Source organism: Lates calcarifer, linkage group LG7_1 (genome assembly GCF_001640805.2).
Source record: "Lates calcarifer isolate ASB-BC8 linkage group LG7_1, TLL_Latcal_v3, whole genome shotgun sequence".
NCBI lineage: Eukaryota > Metazoa > Chordata > Actinopteri > Centropomidae > Lates > Lates calcarifer.
The window spans coordinates 18,869,206-18,884,146 of record NC_066839.1 but is presented as its reverse complement, the minus strand read 5'-3'; the positions used below and the strand labels follow the sequence as shown (position 1 = coordinate 18,884,146).

Here is a 14,941-nt window from a genome sequence, read left to right as displayed (position 1 = left end):
GTCATCCTTTTTGGTTTCTAGATTTTGTTTGCTATGGGCATTCAAGTGCTGTGAAGTACCCTATAAATCAAAGTCACAGTGACTAGACAAATATGTGTACGTGGTGGCATATTTGTATTTGTCACATTGGACATTATTGTTTGAATAGGGCCAGCGGAAAGGGGCAATGAAAGAAAGAGAAATAGGCAGCAAAGTAGGACATGTAATTGAAAGGAGTGGCTGTAGAAGTAAGATGGCAATAGATGCATTTATTCCTAGAAAATATTAATCCATTTATTTTACTATGTGCAATAGTCTAGTTCCCACATAAACACACAGACATGTCCTATTTTCTTCATCCTCATACATACTGTAGCTCATTGCGTTTCTCTACTCACTGGGCATTTCAACCCTAGTCATGCAGCAGGGCAATCTCAGCTGTTCACACACAGACACACACACACACACACACACACACACAGTCAACGTGCAATTTTATATACGCACATATGCACATATTTTGAGTTCAGTCAACAGTAGTGTGCCACTTCCTGTGAGCTAGCCAGGAGGGACGTTAGATTCTGGGCCAGTGCACCCTCACAACTTCTGTTCTGTTTGTTTCCTTTGCTTCAGTTATATTTTTTACATTACCTTGCATTACATTATCTTACATTACCTTATCTTGTGTTACTTTTAAGTGACATTACCAAGGGTTTGTGTAGATTTTGTTGTATAAGATTAAGATACTTGATAACTTACATAACCGCATGTTGCATCATGTGGTGCTCTGTTTTTCTGCTCTGACTGGCTGCTTCACCCTGCTCTGTCCTGTTCCACTCTGTTCTCTGCTCTGTTGTGCTTCACTGTTTACACACAAGCCTCGTAACTTAGGCTTTGGCTGTTTTCTCTCGATTCACAAATACGTACCAAGAGGCAGAGGAGAAGAGAAGAGAAAATTGAACCAAAAAGGAAATGAATATATAGTGAGGGAAGAAGGTGAGGGAAAAGGCAAACAAAAGAAAGAAAATAGAGAAGCCAAGGATAGAAAAGACAAGAAAAAATAGGCCAGTGAGGTGTAGAGCTGCAGGTCGATGTGGATCGATTCTCCCTCTGACAACCATCCTCACCATCGGATACAAGACCTTCAGTCCCACACTTATCAATGTCGCCACTTACTCCTATCTATCAATACCTCAATTATCAGATTGAATATCACTCTCCCCAGTGGGCTGGATGAGACTGAAAGCTATTCTTCATGCACATCTTTGTTGATGTGCATTTGCTCACAGCTCAGCACCTCTGTAAAGACCAAACAAAACAACAGGCTTGCAGGTAAAACAGAGTGAAAAATGAAATAGAATTTGGAAGGAGAGGGTGCAGAAACTGAGCCTTATGATGTTTCTGCTATAAAATGCTGTAGTGTTTAAATACATAAATACACACCACATTTACTCATGTCCCTGTACCTTTTTAAATTTCAGTTATATGGTGCTTTATACTTCTGCTCTTCTACATCTCTTCAGAAGAAAATACTGTACTTTTTACTGTGCTGCATTTATTTGAAAGCTACAGTCAAATTACCATTTAAAAAACTATAACAAGTCTACAAAATATTAGTTATGCAGTAAATAAAACTACCAAAAATAAGATATACTTCAAATTAGGTGCATCCCAGTTAGCTGCTACTTACTATTGTTACTGCTATTAAAGGTGGAAACAAAAGGTATGTTTACAGTCTTACATCCAAACACAGTCTGTGTATCCTTGACGTTGATGTTTTTGGTAGGTGTGTCACATTACACATGCTCAGTCATGTGTATAAGCATCCTTGTATTTGTGGGGACCACTTCTAAAAACATTGCTCCAGTGATCAAAAACATATTAGGAGGTTGGGGTGGATGGATGGAATGACAAAACACAGGACTTTCACATAGGAGACCACTGTTTGGTTTCCTCTTTGACAACCTTAACCACATTTTTATTACTGCAGCCATGACAACATATGTCCTCTGTCAACTTAAAGGAAGCGCTTATTTTAACCCAAACCACGATCTTCTCCTAAACCTAAACCTAGTTATTGTACCTAAACCTAGCCAAACCATGACTGCATAACTGCATGTTTATTATTGTAACCATTTTGACCAAGGTCTGATACGCCTGCCACTCTAGGAGCGCTATTTCAAGAGACATTCCTATGCATTGCATTAGGTGGTAGGGACAAAAGACCTGTATGTTCGCCCAGGTTCAAGGATTTACTGAAAATTCAGCTTACACATTAATGCATCAGTAATTCTAGCAAAAATTCCAGCAGTGTAATACACAATAATATTACATATGACAGGGAGTATTCCCTGTAGTTTAGTTTGGATGTATTTGTCTGACTTATGCACTGAGTCTTGTACATATAAGTTTATGCAAGTATTTAACTTTTATCGTAGTATGTTAACATTATAGCATTGCTACTTTTACCTAAGTAAAGCATCTGAGTGCTTCTAATGGCATAGCCAATTATGTGGACGCACAGGATACACAATGGTAGATGTACAATTCATATTACAAAACTTACTACATACAGACAGGTAACAAATTAAAGGACAGGTGTTGTAGTAAGGCCACCAGGAACTGCCAGAACAGCATCAATACACCTTAGCATTGATCCTACCAGTCTGTGAACTCTACTGGAGGGATAAAAAACAATTCTTTCATTCTCTCACTTGGTGTTTTGTTGATGGTGGTGGAGAGTGTTTTCTCACAGCAGTCCAAAATCTCCCATAGGTGTTCAACTGGATTGAAATGGCATGATTGACGATGATGAGCATAGCACATTTTCATTTAAAACCCTTATCCCCTCTGTGGGGGCAACTATTTATGCAATGTCTCTCCACTCATTTATTCTCGTTCCTTTAATTTTTCCTTTAAAAATTTAAAAGAATTTAAAGGAAAAATTAAAGGAACCGACATACATTTATTACATTGTAAGTAAACATGCTAAAGACACAGCTTTTTGTAAATATTTAATTCTTACAGGAAATTCTGATATATGTTTTCTGTGGTAAATTTTATCAGTAAAACAACTAGTAAAATAAGCTGTCACATAAATATAGTGAGGAAGGGAGTACATGCCACTGCCACATGGATTTCTGAATTAAAGTTGAAGCAATAAGAAGCATAAAATAGAAATACTCAAGTGAGGTATAGGTAGGTAACTCAAAAAATTTTAATTAATTACTAAAGTTGCAAATTTACTTCGCACAAAATATCTAGAGCAAATATAGAAAGCACTATATATAAATCCCCCTGCTGCTGTTTTAATACATACAACCTCAATAAGATGGAAAACTTCAACAAAACAGTCAAATCACAGATGCGCTGTCGTGACAAGCTCTCCAAAGACTGATGAGAAAGAGGTCTAATAGCGTGCTTGGTACGATGACTAAGGGCTGATATTTGAGGGAGAGGAGAGAGAGAGAGAGAGGCAGATTTTAGTGCTGAGTCACAGCAAGGCTGCCACTGCTGCTGCAGCACCCTCCCCCACACTGAAGCACACAGCCTGGCTGACTATCTTCATCTCTCATCCTGCCCTCTTTCTCTTCATACACACATATATATACACACAATCCCCTCTCTGTACATCCCATGGAGTGTGTTTCATCTCTGCCTCTCCTCACCTTTAATGTCATACCTCTGTCTCAGTCGATTTATGTCCTTTCCGTATCTTTCACACCTCTTTTTCCTTTTTTAGCCCGGAGCCTATTGTTTTTTTTTCGCCTCGTCACTCTTTCACAAATCACCCCCATCCTCTTCTTCCGCGGTTCCTCCAGCCTCCCACCTTCCCTGTGAAGTTTAATTAAGAATGAAATCAGTAAAAGAAGGGGGGTGGGGGGGGGGGATCAGAGTGCGGGAGCTTGTCTGCTACAGGACTGATAATGCTGCAGCTAATCTTCTCCTCTACTTGCTGTGTTTTGCTCTTTGACCGTGAGACGAAGCACCGCTAAAGCCAAGCTCTCCATCCCCTGAGTTCCCCAGACACTTTACACACACACACACACACACACCCTCCCTGCAAACACCACTCTAACTTCAAAAGCCTCTTCTGAAAAGTTAGTCATTCTCTTTAATCTCAGCAAAAAGATAGAAAGATTTAAAGAATGAAAAGAAAAGAAAAAAGAAGAAAGGATGAGTGTTCGTTCTCACAGTGACAGAGTTCAGTGTGAATAATCAGCATCTTACCACCTTAAGGCATCGTATTATACTCAAATGCTAAATGACAGTGACAAACTCACTCTCCAAAACAAAAGCCAAAGAACTAAGAACCTGCAGTATTAGGACTTCATCGCATTGTTCAATCTGGAGCTGCTCTGTGGAGGATAAAAATGTGGAAGATAAGCAGCAGAAGTGCCAGGGGGATGTTTCCAGCAATAAGCTGACAATGCCTGGTTCACACGGCTGATAACCTTGTTAGACAAAAAAAATTATAATATTAATTTGAAATTCTCATTGTTAGTACAATAATGTTTAAAACAGGATTAACCTGAATCAAGTCTGAGTAACATTCTTTCATAAATCTGGTACTCTGGGAGTAAGACGAGTCAGATTTTTTTTTTGAATGAATATGCTGAGTCATTGGAAGATGTAACTATTTTGAGCTCTGGATGGCATCAAATATAGTGTGAATGTGTAGAATCCATGTGCCTGTAAAAGTTAAGGCAGAAACAATAAACAACTGCATGATTTAATGGATGAGTTATCAAGCACGTAAAGAAGACACAAATTTATGAACAGAGTGTCAGACCTTAAAGATCTTGGGAATGCAATGCTTCCATACCAAAATCAAGAGCCATGATGTGGTTGAAATTAGAGTTAAACATAGACAAGTCTTGATTACCTCGCTGCCCCAGGGTGCCTAAAAGCTCCATGTTCATGTCATCAGGCCTTTGTATTTTGATTAACTATATTATTAAATTAGCTACAATCAATATTTTTTATGTTAACAATAGATCGCAAGACTACTTTTGTGTGAAAGGCCGGTAGTGACGAACCCACAGAGAATTATCAGCTGCGTCTGCCTTATAGCTTTTTTCAGCTCATTGTTTTGGTGTTGTGGCCCACAGGCTCACCATTTTGGTTCACTCTCACTGCTCTCTTTACCATTCATGTCAGACACAGAGGGCAGCTGTAAAAAGCCACGGTAGACAACGTGCTCAGCACAAAATGGCTGACAGACAAGTTAGCAACACAGTTAGCATTTAGCAGCGTTTTTTTTAGGAGTTGGTGGAGATGAAAACAGAGCTAAAAGGAAAATGAATACTGGACTTATATTAATCAGGTGGCCAGAAACAGGACTCCAAATGACTTGATCATTTTGAGCTATATGTGCTGGACGTGTAAATAAGCTCTCTCACAGCTTGTTCCTGCTCCCAGGTGGTAGATAAAAAACAAACAGTGTTTTCAAATTAAAGAAATGTATATGGTGCAATGCCAAGGTCCTACATTATTATTGAATCTTGTGGCCCTTTGTCGTAATCCATATTTAAGACCGCTTTACTGCAGTTGTGTTTCATCATAAAACGAAACTGCAGCACAGGAGTACTATTTGGTGCATCCACAGACCTGCAACACAATTTGATTTTAATGCACAATTTAATTGTGCAATTTATTTTCTTACTTATTTTTTGTTAACCAATCCCTCATATAATGTATTATTGTATCACATACAGTTTCTTGTATTATATAACAGCTGTGGTCATTTTTACTTAAAAACCTGTTAAATACAAAATAATTTATTAGTCTGGGTTTCAGGGAAGACTTTTAGTGTCCCTTAATGATTTAACAGCTATCTCAAAGACATTTCCACCTAGTGGTAAAAATTTAATGGAAATCACTAAATACTTGTATATACTCTGGGATTAAAAAAAAGTATCACACCAACTACAACTATTAAAACCCACAATTTAAAAATAATAAATGATAATAATAGGGTTGCTGTACAGCTGTTTAAAGTTAATTCATTCTAAATGTGTAACAATTTTTAATATACTACTTTGATCTACCAAAGTACTTTGATCGATTTACCAAGCAGTGTATCAGTAACACCATACTAATACTAGGTAAGGTCCAGCAGTTCTGGAACCACAATATCCCCCATTACCATGGTTTCATGCAGTTGACACCTGATTCTGACCTACCATCTGCATGCCTCAGCAGAATGCAGTTTCATCAGACCAGTCTAAGTTTTTCCAGTCTTGACTTGTCCGGTTTAGTTGAGCCTGTGCCCACTGCAGCCTCAGATTTATGTTCTCAGCTGACTGGACCTGATGTGGTCTACTGCTGTTGTAGCCCATCCATTGGATGTGTTGTGCATTCAGAGATGTTTTTCTGATCACCACAGCTGTAAAGAGTGGTTATCTGAGTTACCGTAGTTCTGTCAGCTCCAACCAGTTTGGCCATTCTCCTCTGACCTTTCTCATGAATAAGGCGCCTCTGGCCACAGAACTGCTGCTCGCTAGAGACTTGTGTAAGGAATTTCCAGGAGCAGAGTCAGAAATACTCAAACCAGCCAATCGTGCAATCATGCCACAGTCAAAGTCACTGAGATCACACTTTTTTCCTGATACTGATGTTTGAGGTGAACATTAACTAAAGCACTTGACATATATCTGCATGACTTTATGCACTGCAATTCTGCCGCATGATTGACTGATTGGATAATTTCACGAATAAACAGGTGTAGTGATATTCCTAATAAATTGCACAGTTATTGTACATGCAAGCTGTTTCTCCTAGTCTTGTCTTGTCAAACACAGAAGAAATAGACACGTTGTTCTTCACATTAGACCCATATTAATGAATATTTGAGCTCATAGATTTGAGTACATTTTTTGCTCTTGGCTAGCTTATTATTAAAGTCCATTACTATGGCTAAAATCTGATACATGATCCCCTGCAGCTACCTCAGGTACCCGTAGAGGACCGTGGACCTCAGTTTGGAAACCCTTTCTGCTCTAACCTGATCGGGCAATTGCTCCAGTTCCATTTATTCCCTAATTTGGTGTGTTATACTCCTGTAATATTGTTTTAGAGGAGAGTGAATGAATGAGGGACCTGTAGATTCATTCTCCTCACTTTCTCCACACACACACACACTTTCCTTGTAGACATACATGGAGTCTGTACACATACTCACACTGTCTTTTCTTCTCCTCTGGCTCTCCTCTCCAAATGGATTTTTCATGCAGAGTTATCATTATCATTAATTTAGGAGACAGGTTCGCTTCAGAGCAATTGAAGACACATTTGTTACAGTGCCAAGCAGAGGCAGCTGCTGGAGGAGAGTAGAGGAGAGGGGGGACTTTCCCACACTGCTGAGTCCACAGACGATCCAGTGCGGACGTGCTGAGAAAACATCAATCAGCCTCATTTTGTGTGTTTCAGAAAGAAAACTGTATTTCAGTTGTGACACACACAGCAGATTGCCTCTGTGCGATGTCAGGCTGTCTGTTTCTTCTGAACAACTGACAAAGAAAATGTGATGAATGACAAGTTCTGCTGATGCACAGGAACTGATATGTAGGTCTATAAAATCCATTGAAACAACACTTTATGACACTGAGCCACATAAAAAATCTTGACTTAAGATTTAAAGATTTAAGTCCAAACAACAAGGAAAAGTTTAAAGTATGAGGCTGTTATTTTTCTCGAGGAAAAGACTAACACAACAATGTATTAATCCAACTCTTGATACTTCCTGGCTTCTCTACCCTCTCTGTGGCTCTCAGCACTCAGTCCATTGGCCCCTGCTGAAGATATAAATCTTCAGGTCACAGTTCTGTACTTTGATTATTAAAAGAGGATAAATCATTTCTTAAAGCTGAGCTCTGTAGTTTTTATCAAACATCACTCAAATACAAGTAAATAGTGCATTTGTGTGGGACTATTTTCACCTGCGAGTCAATACACAGTGAGCACAGCAGCATGATGAGTTTGACATAAATTAAACTACAGTGCCCATGTTCCTTGTACTAAAGGAACATGCCATCATATGCTTTTATTCATTTTTGGATACACACACACACACACAGACACACACACACACACACACACACACACAATACTTGTTACTAGTATCAATTAATTGGTTTTTTGTTGTTTGTTTTGTTTGTTTTTTTTTTGTCTCATCATGGGATTTGTTAACAATAATACTTCTTGTTTAAAACAGCGTCTTCATCTTTGTCTTGGACCCTAAAAAATGTCCTCAAGGTCATTTGGGCTGGAATATAATTGGCCAATATACTGTATGTATGCTGTATCATTCTCTTCAAGTTGCTATATTCATATGAGAAAACAAGAAATCCCTAACCAGCTCCATAGCTACCACCATAGCCAGATTAATCTCACAGGGGGCAGAAATTAACCACTGGAACGCTCTTTACTCCCTTTTCCTTCACAAGTCTGAGCAGTGTGTTTACTCCCTCTCTACTGGAACATTAAATGCCTCCAGGTTTGCTGTGTGGTAATTTGATAAAAGCGCAAGTACTTCAGGAATAAGCACAAATTAAGCACAGTATCAGCTGTAATAATGAAGGGCATAAAGCCAGGTTTTCCACATTGGGATCTTTTATAAGACTGACCCTCACAACCATGCAGTAATACAGGGCCCACCACTTTATTATGTCAATTTATATAGTAGTTTAGTGTTGCATATTCTCATATTTGTAAGTAATTAATCACATTACCCCAAATCCAATATCCACACAGAGACTTTGGGGGCCTGATGGGGTTGGGGTACTTTGCCTGATTAGTAATACGTTCTCTTCTACCACAGACACTGCCCAATCAATCAGTGAAGTCTGGTTACTCATACTGGCGGAAAACATCTCTGACAAGTCAGAATGCTTTAATCTAAAATTTTAGTGAGGATGTTTCCATCAAAATTCTACTGATACCAAATGAGAGACCAATTCTGTGAACAGTAACAGTGAGGTTACTCTTACTGGAACATGAGCACATTTTGTTCTGTTCCATAATGAACTAGTACATATGAAACTGTGACAAGATTTTGTGTTGTGGAAAGTACCAGATGCCTCGAACCAATATGATCCTGCCAGTGAACCAAGTCTGTATTGACACATGTAAAGAAACTGATAATAATGAATAATGTATATCCAGTCTATACATACAGTATGGTGGGATATGAAACATACAACAGCAGCATTTCAAAACATCTAAAATATTCAGTTGTTGTGTTGCTATCCGTGCAGCTGCCCATTATTACAAAGACTTTTTGAAGTCTCCCTCTCTCTCTCTCTCTCTCTCTCTCTCTCCCTCTCTTTCTGACAGATATCTATTAAAAGCTGCTGCTGACGTCAAAAGTGTCCGCCATCTTTGACGAGAGCTGCACTGCACCCCACCCCCCCCCCCCACCCCCTTCCAGCCCCCACCTCACCCCCCTCCCCCTCCCCATTGAAGAAGAAGTGAGGAGGGATCAGCAGCCGACGCGCAGTGCCTTTGCAGCATCCCAGTTATATACAGAGAGACGCTGGTATCGGTTAGCTGTTGATATACGCAGACATTTCCTCCCATACTGACGGCGGGGCACTCACAACAGGCACAGGTAAGACCGAAGACAGTTTCTACTACATTTTATTTTTATTACTGATATCTCCTCAGCGGGTTGCTTTTTCTAAATTGAAGCAGCGGATGTTTGGTATTTGTGAAACGTGAGCGCCTGTTTTCTCTCATTTTTGATGCAAACGCCCATCGCAGCCTCTGCTTTTGGGTTTCACCTTGCTTCGGGAATATCTCGGGTAATTTGCGGCATTGTCAGTGGGGGAAGAGGAGGGTAAAGGAAGGAGAGAAGGCTGTTGAAGGCAATGCGTGACCTCCCGGGTGATAAATCTCAAACGCGCAGTGGATTGCTGAGAGGATGGATGCGGGTGCGCTATAATGCGTATATTCAGTGTGGGCGTTTTCAGTGTTTCAGCACCGTGGACAGCGCCAGAGAGGGGGGAAATACACACACCCGGGAAGGTGAAATGAATGTCTCAGCGGGTCGATTATGTGTCCAGACACCGCAGAGTAAAGAGGCTCTTCTCAGACATGTTTCTCCCCGGCCGTTTAACAAGGGATTGTTCTCTTTAAAAAAAAAAAAAAAAAAGCCTGTGTCGTGGCTGACTGAGAGCCTCATCTTCCCACCTCACAGCTGCAGCGAGTAGACTGTTGATGTCGCAGCAACATGGTGAAACATGCATCAATCCGCCGCACACATGTCAGCCAGAAATAATAAAAACCAAAACCAAAACAAAAACAGCATCGGCGCTGATTTGAAAAGACCTGTATTGATTGAGGTCTAGTTTGATTGAGAAAATGTCATGTTATAGTAAACTGCGCCATGGTGAGGTCGGTGGGAGGAGGGTAGATGATATAAACAGGAGGGGGGGGGGGGGTGAAGCATGATCCAGCTCGCTTTCTTCCTTGTGTTTCTTTTTTACGCAGTGTCTTTGCATCACAGACCCGAGCCACATTTACGTGACCTAAGCATGGAGGGAGCGCGAAGATATCCCGGTGGTAGCTTTTATCTGTGTGGGGTGGGGGGGGGCAGCTGGAGCGGAGAAAAGAGCGCCGGGGAGGACCGCGGTGAAACCCGCACTATGACACCCAACCACCCCCCTCCTCCTCCTCCTCCCCTTCCCCAGTATCCCATCCATCCATCTAGCCAGCCATCCGTCTCCGTAGCGACGGACATAGCTGTCAGTGAGCACCGCACGCGCTGTCTGTCAATCGCGCGTGGCGCACAATGGCCGTGTGCTAAATTGGTACCCGAGGACTCCAAAAGCGCAAGCCTATACCCGCTTGATTTGCTGTATTTATGATGCAGGACATTATGCTACGTACTACATATATAGCTACTGTAATGCTTCCAAATGTGACCTTATTATCTAGACTACATGTCCAAAGCATGCAGGAGCGGTGCAGACCAGGTTTCTCACTTATCGTGTCATGTGTATGATGTGCCGGATTTCATAACCCAAACTTAAATTACCTCTCTCCTGGAGAACGTGGTCGATATCTGCAGGTGTACAGGTACTGGTGACAAACAATAGTCGATGTAGGGGGTTTTGTGTGGTGAATCGACGCCCTGTGCTGCCTGACACGCACGGCGCACATTGCCATGGCCGCTGTGAGACATAGCCGAGCCTCGTGATGCAGGAATAGAGACATGATTGTTGGTTGTCCTGGGGTTTGACGATGCGGCAGCTCAGGATATCGAAGTCGTGTTGATCTCTGGCGCATCTGGAATGATTTTTTATTACCACATGGGGCGGCTGGACTGGCTGGCTGGTTGATGGTCACTAACAGATGTCGCCACTTGAGGGTTGATTGAATGTTTGCTATACTGGAAATCTTGTATTGGGCACTACAGCATGAGTTGACTATTACATTTTACTCAAATTACATTCCTTTAGTGGGTCTGTGGTGATTTTTAACGAGTTTAAGATATGTTATGTTAAAGACAGAAGCAAACAGAAATATGGGTTCATATGTGAAAGAAACCCCCACAGCCTTTGAACACTGACAGCTGTGTATTCATGACAATGGCAGATTATAGCCTACAGTATACAGAGAGCACAGTAAAGCCCCCAAGGATGCTCCAGTTGCCATGACCGCTATACCATATCGTGTTATGCGGCTTGCACTGTTTGGACTGCAGAGAGGGAGAGAGAGGGAGACAGAAACAGGGGAGGGGGTGGAGGTGGTGGTGGTGGGAGGGGGTGTCAGGCCTGTACTGCATACACTGTGAAGGGGCTGCTCTATGGATTAATGGTGACTCACAGCACCATCACCATCCACTGATTGTTTTCCTCAGAAACACCCCGGCCGTTGTTAATTTCAGAGAGCCACTTTTACGCATGCCTGTATTGTACTGTTCTGAAATGGAGCTAAAGCCTCTGTGATCGATGCTGGTGAATGCTGAGCCGACTGGCAGCGCATTGCGTGTTTTGGTGCAGGTACAGGTTTTATTTGTTTCTCAGCTCTTTTTCTCCTCAACCTTTTCGGACTAAGGCTCTCAGCCTAAAGAAAGCCTATAGACTTTTTATGGTTTGAGAGCTTTTTAAGAGGCCCAATCATCCACCTCATGTCTGCCAGAGTATGAGGAACTACACACATTAACCTCATGCTACAGCCACACAAACCCTCTCACTTTGGTGTTCAGTGAAATAAGACGTAAGTCATATGTGATATACCTGTCTAAGGGATCATTTCTCCAGACAAACAGTTCTCAAAAATACAAAGATTTGATCACATTTTGAAGACAAAAATGGACAGGTGCAGTATCACAGAATGAGTTTAAGTTCAGACTCCAACTAGAGATGGACAAAATGACTGCTTAAGGTACAGATAAAGAAGCATTCATAATTCTTAACTCAAGGGCATTTACAAAGTGCCATTGAGTAAAGAACTAGGCCTGATCCCTGTTTTGTAAAGTGGTCTGGATTGGGAGTGAGAACTGAAAGCCTACTGCGGTTGTTTCTCTGTATCACTGAGCAGTTCAGGATTTAGCTGCATGACAAACAAAATCATCCTCCAGCAGAGCTTGTTCTGCTGCTGTCGCATTAGCAGCTCTGAGATATCCTGATTGATACACTATGGTGGTCAAATATGCTCTTCTCTCTCTCTTTTCTCTGAATAGTGAAGCCTATTCTGGGTCCATTGTCGAGAGCCAGAGGCTATTCTGTCTGAGGTTACCACAAGGGATTATGAGAAATTGAAAAATGGGTTTTTTACTTTTCAGGATATTTGATTTTTGCACAGAGCAAGTAAGAGCATTAACACTGCATTGTTAAAGGACAAGACAAACATTTTGGGAAATGACTTTATTCACTGTTTTGTAAAGAATAAGACGAGAAGAGTGATACCATGGTCATGTCTGTTCATTAAATATTAAACTACCAGCAAGTTAGCTTATCTTACCACAGAGATACTGCTAGCTTGTCCACACATAACAAAATCTGCTGACCAGCATCTCCTCAGTCCACTAATTAAGATATGATGCGAAAACAGAAGTGTGTAGAGGTTATATAACCTGTGATATAGCAGAAGATATCCCTTCAACATTGCAACATGTCATTTTTTACTCTTAAGCTCTGGTACAGATTAAATAGATGAGACATAATGTATTAATTACTGAGGTTTTGTTTCCTCCTCTAGTATTTAAGCTAAGCTAAGCTAACCAGCTGCTGGCTGTAGTTTCATATTTAGCATACAGATAAGAGAGTGGTATCAATCTTCTCATTTAAGTCTCAGTAAGAAAACCGATTAAGCATATTTCCCAAATTAGTGTTTCAGTAGAAACAGGAAGGAAGAGGAGAAGTGAGATTTTTGTGTCCAGTCAGCCCCCATGGGACGACCTCTCACTTTGTCAGAGACACTCTGCATGTAAACAAAAACAGAGAAACAAAATGGCCGCTCCTGAGGCCTCGAGGCTGTGGCAATGCATAGAAAGATCTTGTTGTGGTGCATTTCTTCTCTCACCAGACCACATCATAAACATTTTCCTTCTTTTCGCTCTCTACAACACAGCTCTAATTTGTTAGTTAAACCTTTGTTAGTTTTTATTAGGAAGAGCTAGTCATTGGTTATGTTTTTCATTCAGCTATGCCATCCTCTCAGTATTAGTTTGTTGTCTTTCAAAAGCTATCTAATGTGTTTTCGGAAACTAGGTCAATACAGTTGTCTGATTGCTTTATGTAGGGTAGTTAAATTGTTATTAATGGAGATAGGTAGCAGATATGAGCAGCACACTTGTCAAGAATCCTTTCATGCTTGCACAAAAGCATGACTTCTCTAAATTTAGTTTCATTTATCCTACCTCAATTGTATCCTCTCACAGAAGCAATGTGGTTAATATTATCTCCCCAGTGATGCTCTTGCTTTTGAAGCTTTTCTGGAACAAAACATTAAAAAAAATCCTCCATGATTTTACCTTTTAAAGGTGTATTTATGAGACAGTCACCAGATTCCAACGCGCTGTCAGGCGCTATCATCATTCTGCCATCTGTCCTCTGTCCTGCTCTCTCAGGGCTAGATTATTATTCTTTTGATTAATGAAATGAATTTAGGGAGAGAAAATGACAGTGATTAGAAAGAGAGTGAAAAGAATGAGGTGGAGAGACAGAAAATGGAAACAGAGAGTATAAATATGAGCGGGAGAAACTGCCAAAGTGAATGATTGCCAGGTTGAATCGTTTGAAGAAGTGTGCATGCTCTATGTGAAATGTAAATCTTTTGTACAGATAATGACTGCTATTAAAATGACCCAGAATGTATGTTAAACCAGAGATGATACAATACAAGTACTTGTATGCATGCATTTGTAGGGTATGATGCAGCCTGCTTCAGTTTCACATCGATCTGTAGTTTCAACCGTATCATTTTCACCACCAGCATCAGCCATGGCTTCAGTAGTATTGTACTATAAAGCCTCCATTTCCAGAATAAAAGCATGTATAGACATCTTATCCCTGCATCAGTGAAGCATAAAGCCGCCAGTTCATCTGCTTGGGTCAACATGAATACACCCTCTGCGTGCTACATTGCTCGGGTTTGTGTGCTCAGGTGCAGGGACAATACGGCTGTATCAGTCTTCTGCAAACATGACACTGTGTGGAGTGTGGAAACGGTTTTCATTCAAGGATCAGCGGCGTGTTACGTGGTGGGTTTTTTGGTGATATTGTTGCTGTAGGTCCGTCACTTGGGCTGGGTAATTTATGATGCTGCAGTGCAGCTGACCGGGGTTGTTGGTGCAGGTTAGCCTCTGCAATGCTTTTACATAAACCTTTAAAAGTCTGGTACGTCTAAGCTAGTTAGCATTCATAGGATGTTTGATTTGATTCCTGATTTTTTTCACGTGACATGAGTTTTGTCACATTTTAACGTCATCATAGAGTATATATGCACTACTACT

The 14,941-nt window shown here is 40.9% G+C and overlaps 1 protein-coding gene across 2 annotated transcripts in view; it reads left to right on the top strand.

Moving 5' to 3' along the window:
• The first annotated feature begins 9,438 nt into the window (after nucleotides 1-9,438).
• The window catches only part of snap25a (synaptosome associated protein 25a), a 35,403-nt gene continuing 29,900 nt past the window's right edge, over nucleotides 9,439-14,941 (top strand). Inside the window, exon 1 of one of the 2 annotated variants that reach the window (XM_018694730.2) lies at nucleotides 9,439-9,589. The gene's annotated coding sequence lies outside the window, so the exon portion shown is untranslated. The remainder of the gene's footprint in view (nucleotides 9,590-14,941) is intronic. The other variant, XM_018694729.2, reaches the window with a different exon arrangement.